This window comes from Rhipicephalus microplus, chromosome 7 (assembly GCF_043290135.1).
Source record: "Rhipicephalus microplus isolate Deutch F79 chromosome 7, USDA_Rmic, whole genome shotgun sequence".
Classification (NCBI taxonomy): Eukaryota; Metazoa; Arthropoda; class Arachnida; order Ixodida; family Ixodidae; genus Rhipicephalus; species Rhipicephalus microplus.
In genome coordinates this window covers 123,315,639-123,336,455 of record NC_134706.1, presented here as the reverse complement: position 1 = coordinate 123,336,455, position 20,817 = coordinate 123,315,639, and the positions used below count along the sequence as shown (strand labels likewise).

Genomic DNA, 20,817 nt, shown 5'->3' with positions numbered 1-20,817 from the left:
TTATTATCATGGTTATAACATAAATTATAAATAAAATATATACCAATCTCTTTCTCACCCTACCAACGAAAATCTAACTAAGGCTTTTATACTCTTTACCAGGCTCTCCTGAACTTCTGCTATTTCACTCAGCAACAAAGGAACAATAGCTCTGTTGAGCTCACAAAAGATATTTTGAGCATCTTCTGCGCCAAGGGTCACGCTTTTGGTTCACATTAATCATTATTAGGTATTTCGGTGCCTACGATTTGAAACTTTATTTAGGATATATGGCTTGCTCAGCGACACTGTAGAATCTTGGACGTATCTTCATCTTCCCATTTTTTCGGCGCCGACGTGTACCTGTTTGAAGAAATAGATTTCATAAAATGAACAAAAATCAGTTAGGAATCAATTAAGGTCCTAAATATAATAAGAAACTAGTGGTGGGTTCTATTATACACAAGAAAATCACTGGCATCATAGAGGAATACATTGGCATCCGTGACAGGGTGGCAAGTTTCATAATTAAGTTAAACAAAAGGCACAAGATGAAGGTGGTACAGGCCAACACGCCTACATCGAGTCTTGGTGATCCTTTTGTTGAACGCTTCTATGAAGACGTGGAGTCAGCTATGAATAAAGTAAAGACGCAGTACACTATTCTGATGGGTGAATTTATTACCAGGGTGAGCAAGAAACAGGCCGCAGACCATACAGTTGGGAAATATGGCATCGGCTCCAGAAACGCCTGAAGGAAATTATTAGTAGAATTCGCAAAAGGGAATTTATGGATCTTAAATACCTTCTTCAAAACTGGGTTAACCGTATAAACACGTAAAAAAGCTCTAAAGACGACACTAAAAAAATATACTTCATTCTGTGTTCAAACCCACGCATTTTACTATGTGTAGAAGTAGTTAGCAAGATCCGATGCAGTTACCATATAATGATAAGAGCTTTTATTCACCTAAAAAAAGCAAAGGCATAAACTGATACGCAAGAGGCCAAATAATGAGCTAGCGGTGAGAGAGAAAGTACAAGAATTCGGGAATTTTGCTTCAGAATAGATTGACGCCTTTAAACGAGATAACTAGCGTTAGCGTTGACAGAATGAAACACAATGAACGAAAATCTTACTAGTATCATCAAAGAGTGTACAACGCAAATGAGAGACACAATCAGTTAACAGGATATTGGCGAATTCTCCCAGGAGACGAAAAATTCATTAGGAAAAGGAGAAGAATTATTAAAATCTCAAATGCAACCCATAAAATAAGCTAGTGCAGTTTTCCAAGGTAATCAATAGGCGTAAAGTAACCAACACTATAAACGCAGAATCCAGCAAGCTGCAAAAAGTGACTGAAGCCTAAATGCTGCGAAGGCACACTTGTTTATCAGCAAAAATCAGATCTTTGCAATAAGGGACAAGGAAAGCAATGTCATAAACAATATGAATGTGATAGTTGAGGTGGCAGAGTAGTTCTACAGAGCTGTACAAAACAGAAACAACCAGGGTGCTATCATATAAGCCAGTATTGGCCCAGAGGAATTCTACATCCTGCCAGTAACGACAGCAACGACAGGAGAGTAAGGAAAGTTCTGGAAGGAATACAAAGATGCTAAGCCGCTGGGGAAGATAAGCTAACAACAAAGCTGCGGAAAGATGACAGAGAAATTGTGTTAGAAAACTGGCCACCTTATATACGATTATACGAAGTGTCTCTTGACGGTAAGGGCACCAAAATGTTGCCAGAACGCCGACATTATCTTAATTTAAAAGAAATAAGACTTCAAAGAGTCGAGAAATTAAAGGGCGATCAGCTTAATGTCCCTTCTCTTCAAACTTTATACAAAAATAGTAGCTAATAAAACTTAGGTGGCATTATAGTTCAATGAACCAAAGGACCAAGTGGGATTTCGTACAGGCTACTTCAGAATAGACCATATTCGTACTTTCACTGAAGTAATAAAGAGATGCACAAAATGCAACCAACCACCATACAAAGCTTTCATAGATTACGAGAAGGCGTTTGACTCAGTCGAGACATCAGCAGCGATGCACGCAGTACTGAATCAGGGCATCGACGAACCCCACACAAACATACTGAAAGAAATCTACAGTGGATCCACGACCACTATAGTTCTCCACAAAAAAGCGAAAGAATCTCAATAAAGAAAGCTATGAGGGAGACATGATCTCTCGAATTCTATTCACGGCGTGTTTCAGAAGGTTTTCTGGGCCCTAGATTGAAATGAGCTTGGGCTAAGGGTCAATGAAAAGTATCTTGGGAACCTGTTATTTGCAGATGATTTTGCCTTGATTAATAAGTCCGGGAAGTAATTACAGCTCATGATTTCTGAATTTAACATGCAAAGGAGAAGAGTATGTTTGAAAATTGACAAGCGCAAAACTGAAGTGATGTGCGGCAGCCTCGGCAGAAAACGGCACTTCACGATAAGTGGAGAAGCGCTGGGAATTGTAAAGCAATATGTCTACTTAGGACAAGAAGTAAACGCTGAGCTGAACCATGAGAGTGAAATAACGAGAAGAATAAGGATGGGGTGGATCACATTCAGCAAGCATTCTCAAATGATGATTGGTATTCTGCCACTATCCCTAAAAAGGAAAATATAAAACAGCTGCATTTTGCCGGTACCTATTTAGAGAGAAAAAACCTGGAGGCTTAGAAAAAGGGTTGAGCTTAAATTGAGGACGACGCAGCGAGTGATGGACATGAAAACGATAGGTGTAACCTTAAGAAAAAAGAAGACAGCAGAGTGGGTCATGACCGAAACGGGGTTAAGGGTATCATAGCTAAAATCGAGAAAAAGAAATGGACATGGGCTGGGCACGTAGTGCATAGGCCGGATAACTGTGTGTATTAGGAGTTATGACTAAATAGGAACTAAATTCACGCAGGGGAGACAAAAAGTTCGATGGGCTGGTGAGATTAAAAACTTCGCAGGTGTAACGGGGCAGTAGAAAGCAGAACATCGGGTTGATTGGCGGATCTTGGGAGATGCCTTTGACTTGCAGTGAGCGTGGGCAGGCTGATGATGATGATATGTAACGAACTGTATGGCAGTTGTCATGAGCAATTCTCTGAGTCCCGCTGAGCCACAGCCACAAGCAAAGCACCAGTGCATTGTTTCCCTTCCAGTGTCCACTCCTCTTTCCTGTGTTGTATCGAAACTCAAACTTCGAAGACGTTTTCACCTGCACCAACTTATCCGCGCCTCTTGCTGCTTCGCGCCAACTATTCCTCGTTCGCCATCGTCGCCTTTCTTCCTTCGATCTTTGACCGTGCCTTTCTTTTGCTGACCTACCACCTCCACTGACCGCAGAATCGAGCCACGTTAGTTCCCAATAAATGGTCTTTCGGTCTTCTGGCGCTTGTGTTACGATCATTCAGCGACCATGGGAATGATGGGCAGTACACGGATTTGCCAAGTCTTCGTACTTCCGGCTGGCGAATCACACTTGTGGATTTGTGTATTGCTGTGTTTCGCTTTCGAAGGTGTGTAATGAAACCTTTGAAACTTCGTGACCTGATTTGAAATGGTAAGCCTGAAAGATTAAGGGTGGTGAAGCGCAACCGCTGAACATTCGCCCATTTTTGTTTTGTGAGAAAACAACTCCAAGCCGCACAAACGCAAACGAAGCCAGAAGTACAAAGATTAGACAAATTCATGTACTACCAATCATTCCCATGCTTGGTGAAACGTCGTGCGTTGCAGCACCCATTTACACTAGCGCCAGAGTTCCCTCTAGTGTATATTAGGAAACTACGTTTTCACAGACCCCTGCTCCTTAAAAGCACCCCCTGAGGTGATCGGCAGCGAGTCCTTCATAAGTACGCATCAACGAAGTCAATGCTGCTAATATAGTATCGACTTATCACTATATAAGGGTGTTTAAGTGTACTACCGTTTAGTTTGCCTCGGTTTTATAAGTAAAGTTATTCTTAGAACTTTCATTCGGTGTTCATGGCGTTTTTCGCAGATGGAGTAACGCAGCCAACAGCGGATACCTGTCATATCTGCAGCGTAGCTTACTTGCTTCGCCCCAACATGGCTTCTTTAGCATGCAAATTGCTTGTGTTTTTCAGTTCTGAGGGGAAGAAATGACACCTAGTCACGCCAAAACTGTGACAATTTAGGTTTATGCGGTGACGAAAAGTCAAACGAATAACACTGCACACAATGATAATAAGCACAAATAGTCTGCGGACACTATATGAAGTACGTTTTTATTATGTTCCGATAAATTGCAGTTACGTAGACAGATGCAGGCATATGAATTGTAGTGTGATAGATAACATGGCCATTTGCCCACCGATAACACAAATAATAGTATTTAAGAAGGTAACTGCGTCGCTGAAATACTCTTGCATGAAAGTCCACCCAGCAGAGTATTTTAAACCGCTGCCCTTGTTTTTCACCTAGATGACATGCATAGGTCGACAGTCATACATTTCTTGCTACTGCATCTTTACACAGCACATCGATCGCTTCCACAGGTACCGATGCAATCACTCGGCGTTAAATATAATTAGAATGTTTTTGCTGCCTGTTGAATGTTTTTGCTCAATACGTTCGCCAGCGATAAAACGCACCTCACAACTTCCCGCACAGCAGAGCACACAAACAAGTGTGGGACACTAAAACACGGGAGAAGACGTGCCATCATTATGAATTTTACTAACGTGCCTTTCCATGCAGTGTTAATGCTCCATTGATAAATAATGGCGCAGGCAGAGGCCGCTGGAAGCAAGATTTTTTATAGCCATAAAGAAACGACAGGAAGGTTTTTGATCATCACACCTACGTAATGTATTCTTGGTCGAAAGAAACATATTCGTAAAACCTAATGATTGCTTCACGTTTGAATAAAACTTGGTTTTTCACTGTTTGTGTTCCCTCCACGCACAGTCCCGTTTCCATCGCAGCATATATCATTCCGCATGCTGATGTCACTGTCAATAGCTTCTGAACTGCTTTTCCCCCGCACTTTCATGACTTCTTTGAATAAACCTAGACGTGACCCTTATTGCATCAAGCCACAGCCCTCAGCAGGCGGAGTCACGCGAACGCCGTTCCTTTTTATTTTAATACTCTCTAAGCTGCCGGCACCGCTTCGTGGAAGGTTTACTAGACTTTTAATGTGCCAGGAGATCGCATTCTTGGTTCAGTTTATCACCTCTGATTCACACCTTGCAGACAAAGTGAGCGCACAACTCAAATTGTTGTCCGATGTTTTTTTTTATCCTTTTGCGCCAAACAGTGTGAACAGGCTCGTTGACTCTTCGCTCCAGGCTGATTGTCCGGATTGCGAAGATTCAGAGAAGGGCTCAAACGTGGCTGGAGCGTTGCTTTGGCCAAAAGGCATTGCATTGAATTCAAGTGAACCATCTGCGGTTATGAAGGCTGTTTCTCTTTGTCAATCGGGTGCATGGAGATTAGCCAATAACGAGACCTCAAATCCATGGAGGAGAAGTACGATGCCGAATGCGGACAATCAATGACGTCATAAATCGTGGGAAGCGGGTAGACATCCCTTCAGTAACAGAGTTGAGCCGTTTGTTGTCCACGCAGAATCGCCATATACCATCCTTCTTTCGGACGAAAATCACAGGGCCAGCCCGAGAGCTACACGACTCTTGTATGACCCTTTTCTTTAACATCTCTTCTACCAGTTGAGTAATGACATTGCGCTCCGCAAATGTGACACAGTATGGTTTCTGCCGGATAGCGTGAGGGGATCCTTTGTCAATCCTGTGGCGAGTACGCGACTCGGGTACACTTATTTGCTGTTCATTCGGTTAAAATCAAATATAGTAGCGTGCTTCGCAAGCACTTCGACCAAAGCTTGACGTATGACAGCGACTTGTTTACCATACACAGAGAGTTGGCTTGTGTATAGTGCGTTGCACGAATAGGATTTACGCTCTCGTCGCTTAAAGATGCCATAAAACTGTTCGCATTTTGTTCGAAGAGGGCGAGCCGCAATCCGCAGGGTAGCATGACAGGTTAATTTGAATAGTTTGACACCCATAAGGCCGATCGCCAATCAGTGATCAATAGAACACAATGTGAAACGAGCACATTTTTTTGGCGCAATTGAGAGGAATGGGTTCCACAAGAACATCAAACGTGCCGGCGTCCAAGGCAGAGACGTCAACGCGTACATTCTTTATCGAGTTGGGCGGCAAAACAACATCCTCAATGACGGTGAAAGATCCTTGACAGCGCCTGAAATTGCTCCGCTGTACCCCGTACCTTCCGCCAATCTTGTTACGGTGAGATGCCTTTATTTACAAGAGATGATGAATGCGAGAGTCCAGGGATCTGCCAGATCACCGCTCGTGCCAACCTCGCTATTCTCTCTTCCATGAGCCCCCCCCCCCGTATTATAGCAATATATATATATATATATATATATATATATATATATATATATATATATATATATATATATATATATATATATATATATATATATATATATATATATATATATATAACGTAAGAAGGTATCGATGGTTAAAAGTTAGTAGTAGAGGCAGAGGAGGAAGAAGTCAGAATAGAATAAACACGGGGTATGAGCCAGGCCACGTCACCAATACATCATAGCGTCACCCAAGTCGACAGGATGAAGACCTGGCAGCCACTTCATTGACCGGCCATCGTTATCGAAGACCTCAGCGCGACGCAGTGACCGAACGCGGACCACAGAAGTGCATTGCCACTGGACACCGTTGCCACCATCATGACGGAATCACCGACTGACCTTCCCATCCCCAAGTACACCGGAGCAGCGGACGATGGACCTGTGCTGGACTGGTTGGACCTGTTCGAGCTCCACGCTACCGCTGCATCTTGGTCGGAACGGGAGATAAACATCAACTTCACTGACTACATCTTCGGTGAGGCATTCAAGTTTTACCTCACCCACGTCTTTGAATATGACGAGTCATGGCAAAAGATCAAAGATGTTCTTTCGTTTTAACGACTATGAACAAGACCTACTTATTGCGGACCATCTGGAGAAAACAGCACACTATCGTCAATTCCCTAAGCGCCCCGCCGCGGCGGTCTAGTGGCTAAGGTACTCGGCTGCTGACCCGCAGGTCGCGGGTTCGAATCCCGGCTGCGGCGGCTGCATTTCCGATGGAGGCGGAAATGAAGGAGGCCCGTGTGCTCAGATTTGGGTGCACGTTAAAGAACCCCAGGTGGTCTAAATTTCCGGAGCCCTCCACTACGGCGTCTCTCATAATCATATGGGGGTTTTGGGACGTTAAACCCCACATATCAATCAATTCCCTAAGCAGTCCTCAAGCATTCGAAAGCCCAACGCGAGTCGACAACTGCCTCAAGACGAAGTGGCACATGAGTTTACTTACAGAAGGCCATGCGTATATGGGGAAAAACCTAACCGTCAAGCGCGCATCCCTTCGGCGCGAAAGTCAGCATTTCCGAAGTCATTGCTTCAACATACGACACGAGACGTCGCTCACCCTACTAATGCCTTTCATGCTTTGTCTCGCATACATGGTCCACCACCTGGTTTTCTACGACGCAGCTCTTCAAAGGCTCCTAAGGGTCATTATTCGTGTCATAAGGACGCCTTGTTCATGGAAGACCAGCTGACACATGAGGAAAATGCCGAACAACGCCATCACGACTCAAAGAGTGAAAATCAGTCTCCACAGATTGGATCAGCTTATTTTATCTAGCACAATTGAGCTACCTCCTGCTTTTCCGTCACTTGGCTCTTTCGTCGCTCACAACGCCCACCTCACATCTAGCACGCTGACAATGGTCGGGATAGAGCTGCGGAGCTCGGAGAATACTCAGCCAAGCCCTGAACCTACCATCCAGATTCAGGCGCAAGAACCACTCGCAGCGAACAGCGAAGAAGAAGCCCCTGATGATGTATCTATCAACTCTGAAGCATTACCTTCATTACCCGAAATGCAGCACAACAGCCTAGAGACTACTACCTGCCCACTCGACACCACATTCAATTGCCCAGAAAGTCAGTGTCACAGTGAAAAAGGGCTGCCATCTCAGGTCTTTTCGCCGCAACATCATCAATGCCAGCAAGTCCAAGAACAACAGAGATTCCAAGGGCTATACGAACAAGGACGACGACGAATGGAATCATCTTCGGAAGAACACACGCGGTTTATGGAAAGCCGTTTACAAAGGTGTCAACCAAGCCAACGACATATTCAAGATTTCTCGCTCGAAACAAAGAAAGCATCGAATCCAGGATATCTTCCCAAGGGATGTCGAGTAAGCTTTCTCCAGTCGAGATCAAGATTCAGGCAACACGACATACAACGTCGAGAAAGGCGCCAAACCGTACCCTGTATTCCGCAAGGACGCAGAAATCACCGCACCAGCCTCGGTCAACAAGCACGCAAACGGGTGGCGACGCATGGGTTCCAATCAATACAAATAGCACGACACCTGCGCTAATCATCCAGCCAATGCTTCAAGGCCATCACACCACGTTAATTCATCGCAAGAATACCGGCTGTGTTTCCATATGATTTCACGCTCAAAGCATGCTTATGTTATCCAGAGCGCAACAGCCAGCCTCGCCCTCCAGAGCTGTACTTCACACCCCGGATTGCTGTCTTCTCCTGTGAAGCTATAGTGTGTTAACGGAAACTTCCTCGGACTTGGAATGATCTTCTCTTTTTGACAGTGTTCAGTTCTAAGCCGCGCATATTCAGTTTTCATTTATGTTCGTCTGACGCGACTTCTTTCGGGAAGAGGGGGAATCCTGTAACGTAAGAAGGTAGCGATGGTTAGGAGTTAGCAGTAAAGGCACAGGAGGAAAAAGTCAGAATAGAATAAACATGGGGTATGAGCCAGGCCACGTCGCCAATACATCATAGCGTCATATATATATATATATATATATATATATATATATATATATATATATATATATATATATATATATATATATATATATATATATATATATGATGGCAAGCTTTGTGCAACACTCCGCAAGAGGCCCCAACGCAGGTCGTCCGGTCGACTTAGAGGCGGCCCCCATCCTGCTGGACTGGACATTCTGCCACCTGATGCGAAAAGTCTTTCCGCTAGGTCTAATAACATCCCATCTGACCAGATGGAATAGGATGCGCGTGTGACGCATGCGCTGCCTGAATCGGTGGAGTCTCCGATTTTCAGAGCGGCTTCCGTCGAGGATCTCCCGCCAGTACGCAGCGTGGTTTCAGGAATCGCTGACTTTACATTGTCCGGGAGCCCCATAGCGACAACGCTGCGCTGGTCACGGACTACGCAAGTCAGCACGAGGACTTCACCCTAGGTTTGTGCAGATGTCTGGTTGGACCAAAAATATCTCTCGATCCGCAGAAAATTGCGTAGACAGCTGCATAAGATGCTACTCGTTTCGTTACCAAATCCCCCATTTCCTGCCCCATTTTCTAAAATGTGGTGGCACAAAGTAAAGCGTTCGGTGATCAACCTGCGACCATGTCAATCCAGTCGGGGCCGCCCGCCAGAACCATCTCCAAGAAAACCACACCACCACAGGAAACTTCTACCACGAGGATGCCTGCTCGGTCCACCATAGGAAAACCGCAGTCGAACTACTCTCTCTGAAAACTCGCAGCGTGGCCGAAGCTGTAGACTGCCATGCGACAGTCAATGTCATCCCGCGGAGTCATCATCAACAAAGGGACCGACCAGGACCCAGTCCCCACCACGAGCTCGCGAACGACCCGGGCGACATAGCCAGTGTCGGCCGCCGGAGCCAATTTCGACAAACTTCCAGCGTGGTCGGCGCTGACCACGAAGATGCAGCCAACCCCGCCCACCTGAAGCAATGACAACTGCTGCAGCTAGCCTCTCCCACATGAACATTGTCGTGTGGCCCATCGACAATGCTTGCAGTCATGGCCGAGTGTGACGACGAAGACCGAAACTGGCACTCTGACACAGACGCGCATGCTAGGCGAGCGAGGAAGAAGAGGCAGAATAAGAACAGCTGGCCCAGGATCGGGTGTTGTCTCTTGTTCTCTGTCTCCCTCATTACAATATATATATATATATATATATATATATATATATATATATATATATATATATATATATATATATATATATATATATATATGTGTGTGTGTGTGTGTGTGTGTGTGTGTGTGTGTGTGTGTGTGTAACGGATGAGACATGGCGTCAGTCAGAACACCAGTTTATTCTGACCCTTCGTCTTCCTCATCCTCTTTGCCCACATTCACCTGTGAAGCGTCACACGTTTCCCCCTCCCTCCGTGAGAGCGTCAACTTATTGGGACAATAGTAGCGACGCAGTTTGTTGACGTGCACAATATCAGTAGTTCTGCTTAACGGAGCTACGCATCGATCGATCTCATAGTTCACAGGAGAGACTCTGCGAAGAATTGTGTAAGGTCCTTCCATGACTGAACTGAGCTTTCCTTTGTTCGGGTGCCAAGGTGTTTCGTAGAGGACCAATTCACCAGGTTGGAGATCTTGTGGGAAGAATTTTTGGTCGTAGATTATCTTGCTCTTCTCATGATAGGCAAGCGTGTTCTTGATTGCACTTTTCCTTGCTTCTTGCACACTCTCCATTGGTGCGTCTAAAATTGTGTCGTATGAAGGAATTCCATACGTTAGGTACGATGGTGGATATCTTGTTACTTCATGTGGGGTTCTGTTGTATTCATCGACAACATCCGAAAGATGTTTGACCCAAGTCTTCTGTGGCTGCTCATTCATTTTGCACTTTAGCCGGGTTACAATAGTCTGATTTGTACGTTCGTTCATGCCATTACATTGAGGGTGTTGGGAGGACGTGAACAATTGGTGAACACCATTGCGTTTTAGAAACTGCTTGAATTTTCCAGCTGTGAAAGCTGGTCCACGATCAGATAGGAACTTCTTGGGTTTTCCTGCTGCAAAGATGGCGGTGATGCACGAAATGTATGCGCCACAAGTTTCGTTCTTGTGGGGAAATGCCCAGACATACCGCGTAGCGTGGTCGATCGCCAAGTGAATAAACTTCTTTGTCGAGCCATATCCTGAAAAGCCACCTATAGTGTCCATTGCTAAAAGATCAAAGGGTTGTTCTGCAGGTGGTAGTGACTCTAGAGATCCGAATCTCTTGGTTTTCGGCTTCTTGCAACACTGACATATGCAACAGTGGCGGATGTATGATGAAACGTCTGTGATGATTTCCGGCTAATAGTAGGATGATGACAACAAGCCCAGAGTTTTCTTTACTCCGACGTGTCCGAACTGACAGTGTGCTTTCTACAGAAGGCTCAGTCGAAGCTTGAGAGGAACATACACTTTGCGAATTCCTTTACGTGTCACGATAGTGACCCCGTTTTCCGTTGTGTACTTGCAGCGAGGGTGGTCATCCTAGTAAGTTTGAAGTTCTGGTAATGAAAGAAGTTGAATCATATATATAGGGCTTCGCGAAAATGCGTCTGCCTCGATGTTTTCGCTGCCTTTTTGATGTCGAATGTTAACGTCATACATCGACAGCTTCAAAGCCCATCGAAAGAGCCGGCCATGTGGGTTTTTTATGTTTCTGAGCCATTGTAAAGCAGCATGATCGGTGACAACAGTGAATGGTCGTCCATGTAAGTAGCAGTGCCACTTGTCAACAGCGTCAATTATAGCGAGGCATTCGAGCTCTGTAATGGCATAATTTAATTCGTGCGCGAGTAGCTAACGCGAGTGATAGGCAACGGGGTGTTCTTTACCATCATGATCTCTTTGCTTCAGAACTGCACCTACGCCTACGTTAGATGCGTCGCAATAAAGAATGCATGGTTTCTCGCAAGAAAAAATTCGTAAAATGGGTTCTTTGGTCAGACAGTATTTCATGTTCTCAAAGGCTTGTTCACATGAGGAATCCCATTCCCATGGTGTGTCCTTCTTCAACAGCTTCGTAAGTGAGAAAACTATGTCACTGAAGTGCGGTATAAACTGGCGGTAAACGTTGGTGGTGCCTAAAAAACGCTGAAGCTCTTTCGGGGATTTCGGTCTTGGGAATCGCAATACACCTTCTATGTTACTTCGTATAGGCGACACTGTACCGTGCGACACTCTGTGACCCAGATTTTCAATAGAATCTTGGGCAAAATGACATTTCTTCAATTTAAGTTTTATATTCTCCATTTTTAGGGCATGCAATAGAGCTTGGAGGTGCTGTAGGTGCTCAATAAATGTGTCGGAGAAGACTACGATATCATCAAAATAATTAACGACATTCTTTAAGTTATGTTTTCTGATAACCGATTTCACAGCTCTTTCGAATGTAGCAGGAGCATTTCTCAAACCGAAAGGCATAACAAGCCACTCATAATGACCATTCGGCGTGACAAAAGCTGTTTTTGGGATGTCCTCTAGGTTCATTTTGACATGCCAATAGCCTGATGTGATATCCAATGTCGAAAAATATTTCGATTTTCCCAGGTAGTCTAGAACATCGTCTATACGCGGAATAGGTTGGTAGTCAGGCACAGTGACAGAGTTAAGCTTTCGATAATCAATGCATAAACGTGTGCGTCCTTCACCTTTTTTCTCTGCAAGAATTACTGGAGCCGCGTATGGGGAAAAAGATGGACGCACTACACCTTGCTTGAGAAGTAAGTCCACTTGCTTGTCAATTTCCTCTTTGTCTGCCAGGGAGCATCGATACGGTGGTTTGTGGATAGGCACGTTGTTGCTGAGAGCAATGCAGTGTCGTTCCTCCGCGATACATCCGAAGTCCATCTGAGACTTTGAGAAAATGTCTTCGTAACTGTGAAGCACCTCTCTCAAAGCAGCTTGTGATGGTGAAAGGTGCGTGACATCAACGGTTCGGAGAGGGGTTGTATCAGCGCTGAAGACACACTTTTGTGTTTGAAAGGAATTATGCAAAGCTTTGTTGTCTTGAAACAAAGTCATCGTGTTTAAATCCAGTGATAGGTTGAAAAAGGAGGCGTTGTCCAGGCCTAGCGAGAATTCAGTCTTCATGCCTGGTAGAACGTGTGCTTGGACTGCCCGCTTTAACTTCCCTATTTCCGACTGTACGTGTACGCGGCCCAAAGTTTTTGTGGTTGAGGTGACTTGTTGGACACTAATGCATGAATCCTTGAGCAACTGCAGCTTGAGTTTTTTGAACACAACTTCATTGATACAGGTAATAGTCGCTCCTGTATCCAGAGTTGCATTTACCATGTGTCCGTTCACAAGTGCACCAAAACGTATTAATGAGCCTTTGGGCCGCCCTCTTCGTTTCCCTGGTTGTCAGTTAGAGCAGACACCATTTCACGACGAGGGCACTCATTGTGCCAGTGAAACTGATTCGGCAAACCAGCAAATGCACAATGTCCGCACTCACTGTGAGGGGTGCGCATCAATCCTGTAGGGAGCCATGGTCGCGTAGAATGAGGCTCTCGACGCATGAGCTGCCGTTTTGACGAGTGTTGGGAAGCATCTCTGTGGACAGAGTCTTCCGCTTGAAGTGCAGCAGCAAGCCACTTGGCTGGGGTGGTGAGCGTCAATCCAGCAAGGCGCCTTTCGATCTCTTCAGGTACACCATCAGTCAATCCTGATACTATGTGAACGTCTTTTAAGCCTGCGAGGCGACCAAGGTGTGTCTTCTCTTCGTAGTAGTGCCTGATGCGCTGTTCTCTTTTGAGCCTGCAGTGTATGAATTGGCGGAAAGGGTCGCTAACAGGTGCAGAAAATCGTGATATCATGCTTGTTTTGATGCCTTCCCACGTATCTTCTGCGCCGAAAATCTCGGTGAGGTACCAGCGGAAGGCCTCAAATTCCAGGTACTTGCTGATGCAGTCGATGCGATCTCGTTCGGACCAGCTGACGTTGCTCGCCTTCGTTTCGAAGAGGTGCAACCACTTGTCAACAGGGACGTCGTCTTCAGCTCCGGTGTATTTCGGCAGGCTGATCATCTTCTTTGGTGAGCTCATGATGTTGCTGCGGTAGATCCTGTCGACTTAGTGTAACGGATGAGACATGGCGTCAGTCAGAACACCAGTTTATTCTGACCCTTCGTCTTCCTCATCTTCTTTGCCCACATTCACCTGTGAAGCGTCAAATATATATATATATATATATATATATATATATATATATATATATATATATATATATATATATATATATAAAGCTTGCCGTAAGGCTTGAGCCTTGCCCCGCCGCGGTGGTCTAGTGGCTAAGGTACTCGGCTGCTGACCCGCAGGTCGCGGGTTCGATTCCCGGCTGCGGCGGCTGCATTTCCGATGGAGGCGAAAATGTTGTAGGCCCGTGTGCTCAGATTTGGGTGCACGTTAAAGAACCCCAGGTGGTCAAAATTTCCGGAGCCCTCCACTACGGCGTCTCTCATAATCATATGGTGGTTTTGGGACGTTAAACCCCACATATCTATCTAAGGCTTGAGACTTGATACGTGGTCGATGTTCCGGGACAGCAGAGCAGAAAAGGTTGATGAATCATCAGGAACAATGTCATATGTAGTGTCGGTCACTCGTCTAAGCACGCGGTACGGGCACGTGAAACGAGAGAGAAGCTTCTCTAAAAGGCCCGCATGTCAAAAATAAGAACGAGGGGACCTGTCGGAAAGTGTTCGTCGCAATTCCTTCGTCGTAACAATGCTTCTGCGAGTCTTGGGACGCCGTTAATCTGCCACGGGCAAGCTGACGAGCATGGTCAGCTCGGGCAATAGCGTTGCATGCATATTCAAAAGTAGACTGCACAGCGGGTGGCAGGAAGGTATCCAATGGCATTTCCGGTTCGTGTCCAAACAGAAAGTAAAATGGTGAGTACCCAACAGAGTCATGCCGAAAGGAACTGTATGCGAAGACCCGTAGGGTAGATCATGGTCCCAATCACGATTGTCGGCCGAGACGTATTTCAATAGCATATCTATAAGGGTGCCGTTTAAGTGTTCTGCAAGCCCGTTTGTTTGGGAGTGGTACGATGTCGGAAGCTTGTGTTGGGTAGAGCAGTTACCCCTGCTATCGTCAATGACTTCCGAAAGAAACGTACGGCCTCGATCTGTCAGCACTTGAGGAGGGGCTCCATGCAATAAAATGAGATCACGTAGTAGAAAATCAGTGACGTCTGTAGCGCAGCTTGTTGGCAGGACTCGCGTAACTGCATAGCGGGGTGCGTAATCTGTAGCAACGACGACCAACTTGTTTCCGGAAGCGGATGTTGTGAAGGGACTGAGAAGGTCCAAACCAAAACGGAAGAAGGGCTTTGATGGGATGTCAATGGGCTAAAGACACCCGGCAGGGAGTCCCGACGGCTTCTTGCGGCGCTGGCGTATTTGAGAAGCGTTGACATAACGACGTACAGAGCGTGAAAGGCCAGGCCAGTAGAAGCGGCGGCGCACACGCTCATATTTACTAGAGACACCAAGGTTACCCGCGGTTGGCGTGTCATGGAGCTCGCGGAGGACTGCATAGCGCCAGTGCTTTGGTATGACTAGAATTAGGTCATGACCGTTCGGCGAAAAATCACGCCGATATCAGGTGTGGTCTTTTAAAGTAAATATGCGGACAGAAGCGTCGTGTGGTCAAGATTTGAGCTGTTGTATTAGGCAGCTCATATGCGGATCGCGACGCTGCTAGTCACCGAGATGAAGCAGCTGGGATATGTAAAAGACACAACACACAGAATCAGTGCTTCTAAGGTCGCAGTTGGCCACAGGGCAGCGTGAGAGACAATTCACATGTTTGTGCAGTTTTCCTGATTTCTAAACTACGGTGTAAGACTACTCTTGGAGGCGGAGTGCCCAGCGGACGAGATGACCTGTAGGGTCTTTGGAGGAGGCGAGCCAGCAAAGAGAGTGTTGGTCTGTGAGAACTATAAATGGTCGACCGCATAATGAAGGGAGAAATTTCGCGACTGCCCACACCAGCGCTAGGCATTCACGCTCTGTAATGGAATAATTCCGCTCCGATGGGGACGGCAGCCTGCTGGCATAAGATATCAGGTGATGCTGCCCACATTGTCCCTGAGCCAACACAGTGCTTGTTCCGTAACCCCTGGCATCGGTTTGGACTCCGGTCAGTGCCGTAGGGTTGAAGTGCGCCAGAACAGGAGAGGAAGTTAGGAAAGTGCTGAGGCAGGAGAATGCTGCTGATTGCAAGGGACCCCAGGTAAACGTCTCATCTGGTTTGAGTAAATCTGTTAGGGGACGAGCGATTTCCGCGATGTTCTTGATGAACCGCCGAAAGTACGAACTGAGGCCCACAGAGCTGCGGACATCTTTGGCGGTTTTTCGTACAGCAAAGTCCTTCACAGCTCGAACATTTTCTGGGTCAGGCTCTATGCCATGAGCATCAACAATATGCCCAAGTATTGTAATGCGGCGGCGACCAAACTGGCACTTGTATAAATTAAGTTGAAGGCCGGCGAGACGGAATACATCAAGAATTTTAGAAAGTCTTTGAAGGTGCGCTTCAAAAGTAGTAGCATACCCAATCCCGTGGTCCAGATAACAAAGACACGTAGACCACTTGAATCCACGGAGCAGGTAGTCCATCAATCGTTCGAAGGTGGCAAGGGAATTACAAAAGCCGAAACGCATGACCTTGAATTGGTAGTGGCTATCAGGTGTTACAAAAGCTGTCCTCTTTTGGTCCATGGGATCCACGGCAATCTAACGATAACCAGAACGAAGAATGATGGAAGAAAAGTAGGCGGCACCATGAAGGCAATCAAGGGCGCCGTCAGTTCGTGGCAGGGGGTATGCGTTTTTCTTGGTGATTTCGTTAAGGTGGCAATAGCCCACACAAAATCTCCACGATTCGTCCTTCTTTTAAACTAATACCATGGGGGATACCCAGGCACTAGAGGATGGTTCAATAATCTCCTTTGCTAGCGTCTTGTTCACCTCCTTCTGAATATGCTCCCCTCAAAAGCAGACAGTCCGTAGCGACGGCAGCGAACAGGGTTGGCATAACCTGTGTGTATGCTATGCTGAACAAAAGACGTCTGTCCTAGAGGTTGGTCGCCAAAATTTTTGAATATAACCTGGTAGGCCTCGAGAAGACGCTGTATGGCTTCAACTTGCGGAGGTGGAAGATCCATGGTGATCATGTGTACAATTTGACGGCTGCCCGAATGTGCTGCGAGCGGTGTGTGCTGCGTTGAAGCAAGGGTGTTTAAGTCAAGCACTTCAGTTTGTGAATCGAGCAACGGACACAGGTGGGCCCCAGTAATTCCTTTTGGAAGGACTTGATTCATGTAGCCGAAATTTACAAGTAGTAGACAAGTTCTGTTATCTGTGATGCTGAGCTCCATGTAGGGAATTGCAACATTATGCGCAAGTATTCCGTCGGTGAGAGGCGTAACGTAATAGTCACCGTCGGGCACAGCTGGTGAGCACAGAAAATCGATGTACGTCACAAATTTGGAGGGTAGGTGAACAAAGTCACTGCATTATAATTGGCAAGTAGGTTGGTACAGGGCGTCACTAATTTGTGGCAGTTCAAGGCGGAGCACGCCAGCGGAGCAATCAATCAGAGCAGAATTGGCGGCAAGAAAATCGAGGCCAAGTATGAGGTCGTGCAGACATGTTGCAAGGACGGTAAAAATGATAACCACTTGATGACCGGCTACGATAAATTGAGCTGTGCACATACCGACAACAGGAACTGTTGCGCCATCTGCAACTTGGACGACACCGGTCAAGGGGGGCGTCGACGGCGAAAATGCGAACTCATAATAGAGACTTGAGCGCTCGTATCAATCAAAGCTTCAATAGGTGTGCAATCAACATATACTTCAAGGGTGTTCCGGTTCAAACGTAAGGGCAACAAAGGATTTTTGTATATGGTTGACAGGGTAGCATCACCTCCAGATGCTGCGCAGCCTAGTTTTCCGGTAACATGCGGTGGTTAAATGACGGCGAAGCAGAGCGGTGACGCGTATTTGAACGAGAAGGGCGGCTTTGAGGTGGTGGCGACGACGGGACAGGGTGGCCGTAGTCCTCAGGGGCAGTAAATGCTGTAGACTGAGGGCCGGTAGGGTAACGGTGGTTCGGTGGACGAAATGAGTTACTGTGGGGTACGAGCCAGAAGGCACAGATGGCCAATTGCTGTTGCAGTAACGAGCGATGTGTTTCGCGCGACCATGGCACAAACAGATTGACTTATCATCAAGGGTTCGCGATTCAGACAGGTTCCTGGTTCGAGGAGAGAACGGAAGGCGACGTCTCACGTGCAGAAAAGCTATCGAGGGATCAGTATTATCCACGGTGGGTCAGTGGACAGGATAACTAGGTTAGTGAATTCCTGGCAGACAACAGCCTGGATCAAGGAGATAGCTGGCCTTGAAGTGTCGGACAACGTCGGTTTGTTGGCAGCCGGGTAACCGGCCTCGGTTTCTCGGCGGACGATGCACGTAAAGTTTTCAGTTGTAGATGGCTCACAAGGAATGGCTTCGCAAGACGACGTTGCGGCGGTGTTATGTAGGTACTGGAACTGAAGGAAAATGCGTCGACTCTTCACCTGCTCGAGACAGCGGCACTTTTTGATCACGGCATCGATAGTTATTACGTTCATAAACACAAGCAGGCTGAACGCATCGTCAGCGATTCCTTCTAAAATATGCGATATCTTGTCAGCCTCAGTCATGTTGGGATCAGCCCTTTGACACAACGCTAAGACGTCTTGAATATAGCTCAAGTAGGGCTCAGTGGACGTCAGTGTACGTACGGCCAATTGCTTTCGCGCATCAAGCTGTTTACCAAACGGGTTGCCAAAAAGGTCGTAGGACTGTTGTTTACACATGTCCTAGCTTGTGATTTTGTACTCGTGGGTCTGAAACCAAAAGCGACGGGTCTTGTCAAGATAGAAAATGACATTCGCAATCATAACAGTTGGGTCCCAGCCATACTGCTTGCCGATGCGCTCGTACATACTAAGCCACTTGTCCACATTCATGTTGTCCTCTCCAGCAAAGGTACCAGGATCACGGGGTTGCGTTATAGGTGACGTACCGGGTTGCTGTCGTTGCCGAGGTAGGTGTCAAAAGCGTATTGTCACCCGTAGCCATAGTAGCAGAGTTAAGGAGGCGTCTACTGCGTAGCTCTGTTGTCAAAAGCGCACCCAGCACCTCCACCAAAATGTTACATGTAAATAACGGTAGGCAGTCCACCGTCATAACACAGCTCGCCAACAACGTTCACCTTTTCACACTTACTTTGAGGCACCCTTTGTGGGTAAGTCCCACTATGTCATGTTAAAGTCAGCAAAAACCACTTAACACTTAACGACTTGACCCCTCGCTCAGCAGCGCGACGTCTTAAACAACTCCCTCACATATCGTACGTTATCCGACACGATTTCTGTCAGATATTTATATACTGCATTTACTGCTCGCAATGTAAAACGCTGAGACGCTCATTGAGGCAGAAACTTCCTCCCTATCACCCGTGAGGTGGCGCAAAAGGCTCAGGTTGAGGTCATCGCCTCGTTAATACTTCGCCTGAGAAGAGAAGCACGCATCCGCTATGTACCTTGAACACCGTGCCTTCAACCTACAGCGCATGGGTCTCCTTGCTAATGCGCTTATCTCTCGAGGGTAATGGTTTATACCAGTTGTGCTTTCACTGAAAGGTTTGCATTGAAGGTATAAGCCGCATCAAGATCGATTCGCTTGCAGCAGCGGCCATGTTTGCGAAAGGAGTGTACTGCTAGATAGAACAGACCAATCAGGGTCTAATTGGCGGTGTGTAGTCAGCACTTACAGCGTGCTGGTAAAACACAACGGGCACACAAAAAGAACATGCAGGAATACACAAAACAAGCACTAAGTAACGAGTGTGAGAGATTGTTTGTGCTCATCCTGTGCAGAATTTTGGGTTTCTTTAGTGCCTCCTCTGTGTCTGGGTAGTGCCGCCGTTTTGCTTATTAAATTCTAATTGGTTGTACGGTGACGATTTTGCCCAAGTGGCAAATCTGCAATTTTTGGTAATACATGTTATATAAGCAAATTGGGCATGGCTAACATATCGACCATTGCGTTCGATTACTGTATGTCATTACAGACAGCCGGTATGCCTACATTACCGATCCTGTTAGACGACGTTTGGACCTGCGGTTGTTTTCCCACCATCTTATTTTCTCTTGCCGACATTGATTCTCTTATACACCACCATAACTTGTATTTTAGTTTTAAAAAAAACGTCCTTCCTCTTGTTTATTAGTGTACGTACATGAAAACGTACGTTCAGACAACAACAAAGCATCTTTGTGTTCTAGATAAAAGGTAGCTACGAGAACAACAAAAATTACCATTTGTATGGGTATGCAAGCTGGCCTTATCCGTTTGGTGGTCCTCTTGGAGGTAGTCTTGTGCTTGTGGGAGGCGTGACTAACCTTCTTGGTCCGCATCCATGTTTCACTTGTTCTGGACGTTTCCGACGTCCTCTAGGGACTTTATGCGCACTCGCCTTGGGAATTCCGAGTAGTAAACAGCTATCCAGCCCTGCATTTTTTTTCCTGGGCAGAAAAAATGAACACGTTATTAACACGACCGAGAAGGTGAAAAAGCAAGCATTACTCATCGTTAACTAAATTAGGTTGGTCTATTCATCGTCTTGCCCCAAACCGTTTATATCAGCATGAAAACTATAAACTAATAAAAATAAAATCGTTTCTTCTATATTCTTATTTTTTTCAGACTTTACCATTTGCCATTATTCGTGTGTTTTTAGAACTAAAATACACTGAATTAGCGTTTTGAACATGACGCAAAGTATTTATTTCTGGAGCCTGAAGGAGAACACCATTGTATTAGC

The 20,817-nt window shown here is 46.1% G+C and overlaps 1 long non-coding RNA gene across 1 annotated transcript; it reads right to left on the bottom strand.

Annotated features, from left to right (window-relative positions):
• Nucleotides 1–232: 232 nt before the first annotated feature.
• On the bottom strand, nt 233–20,597 carry LOC142767066 (uncharacterized). The gene is made up of 2 exons (XR_012884736.1): nt 20,312–20,597; nt 233–342 (listed from the first exon to the last, which is right to left on the bottom strand). It is a non-coding gene; the product is annotated as an uncharacterized LOC142767066 (long non-coding RNA).
• Between the last annotated feature and the right edge of the window lie 220 nt (nt 20,598–20,817).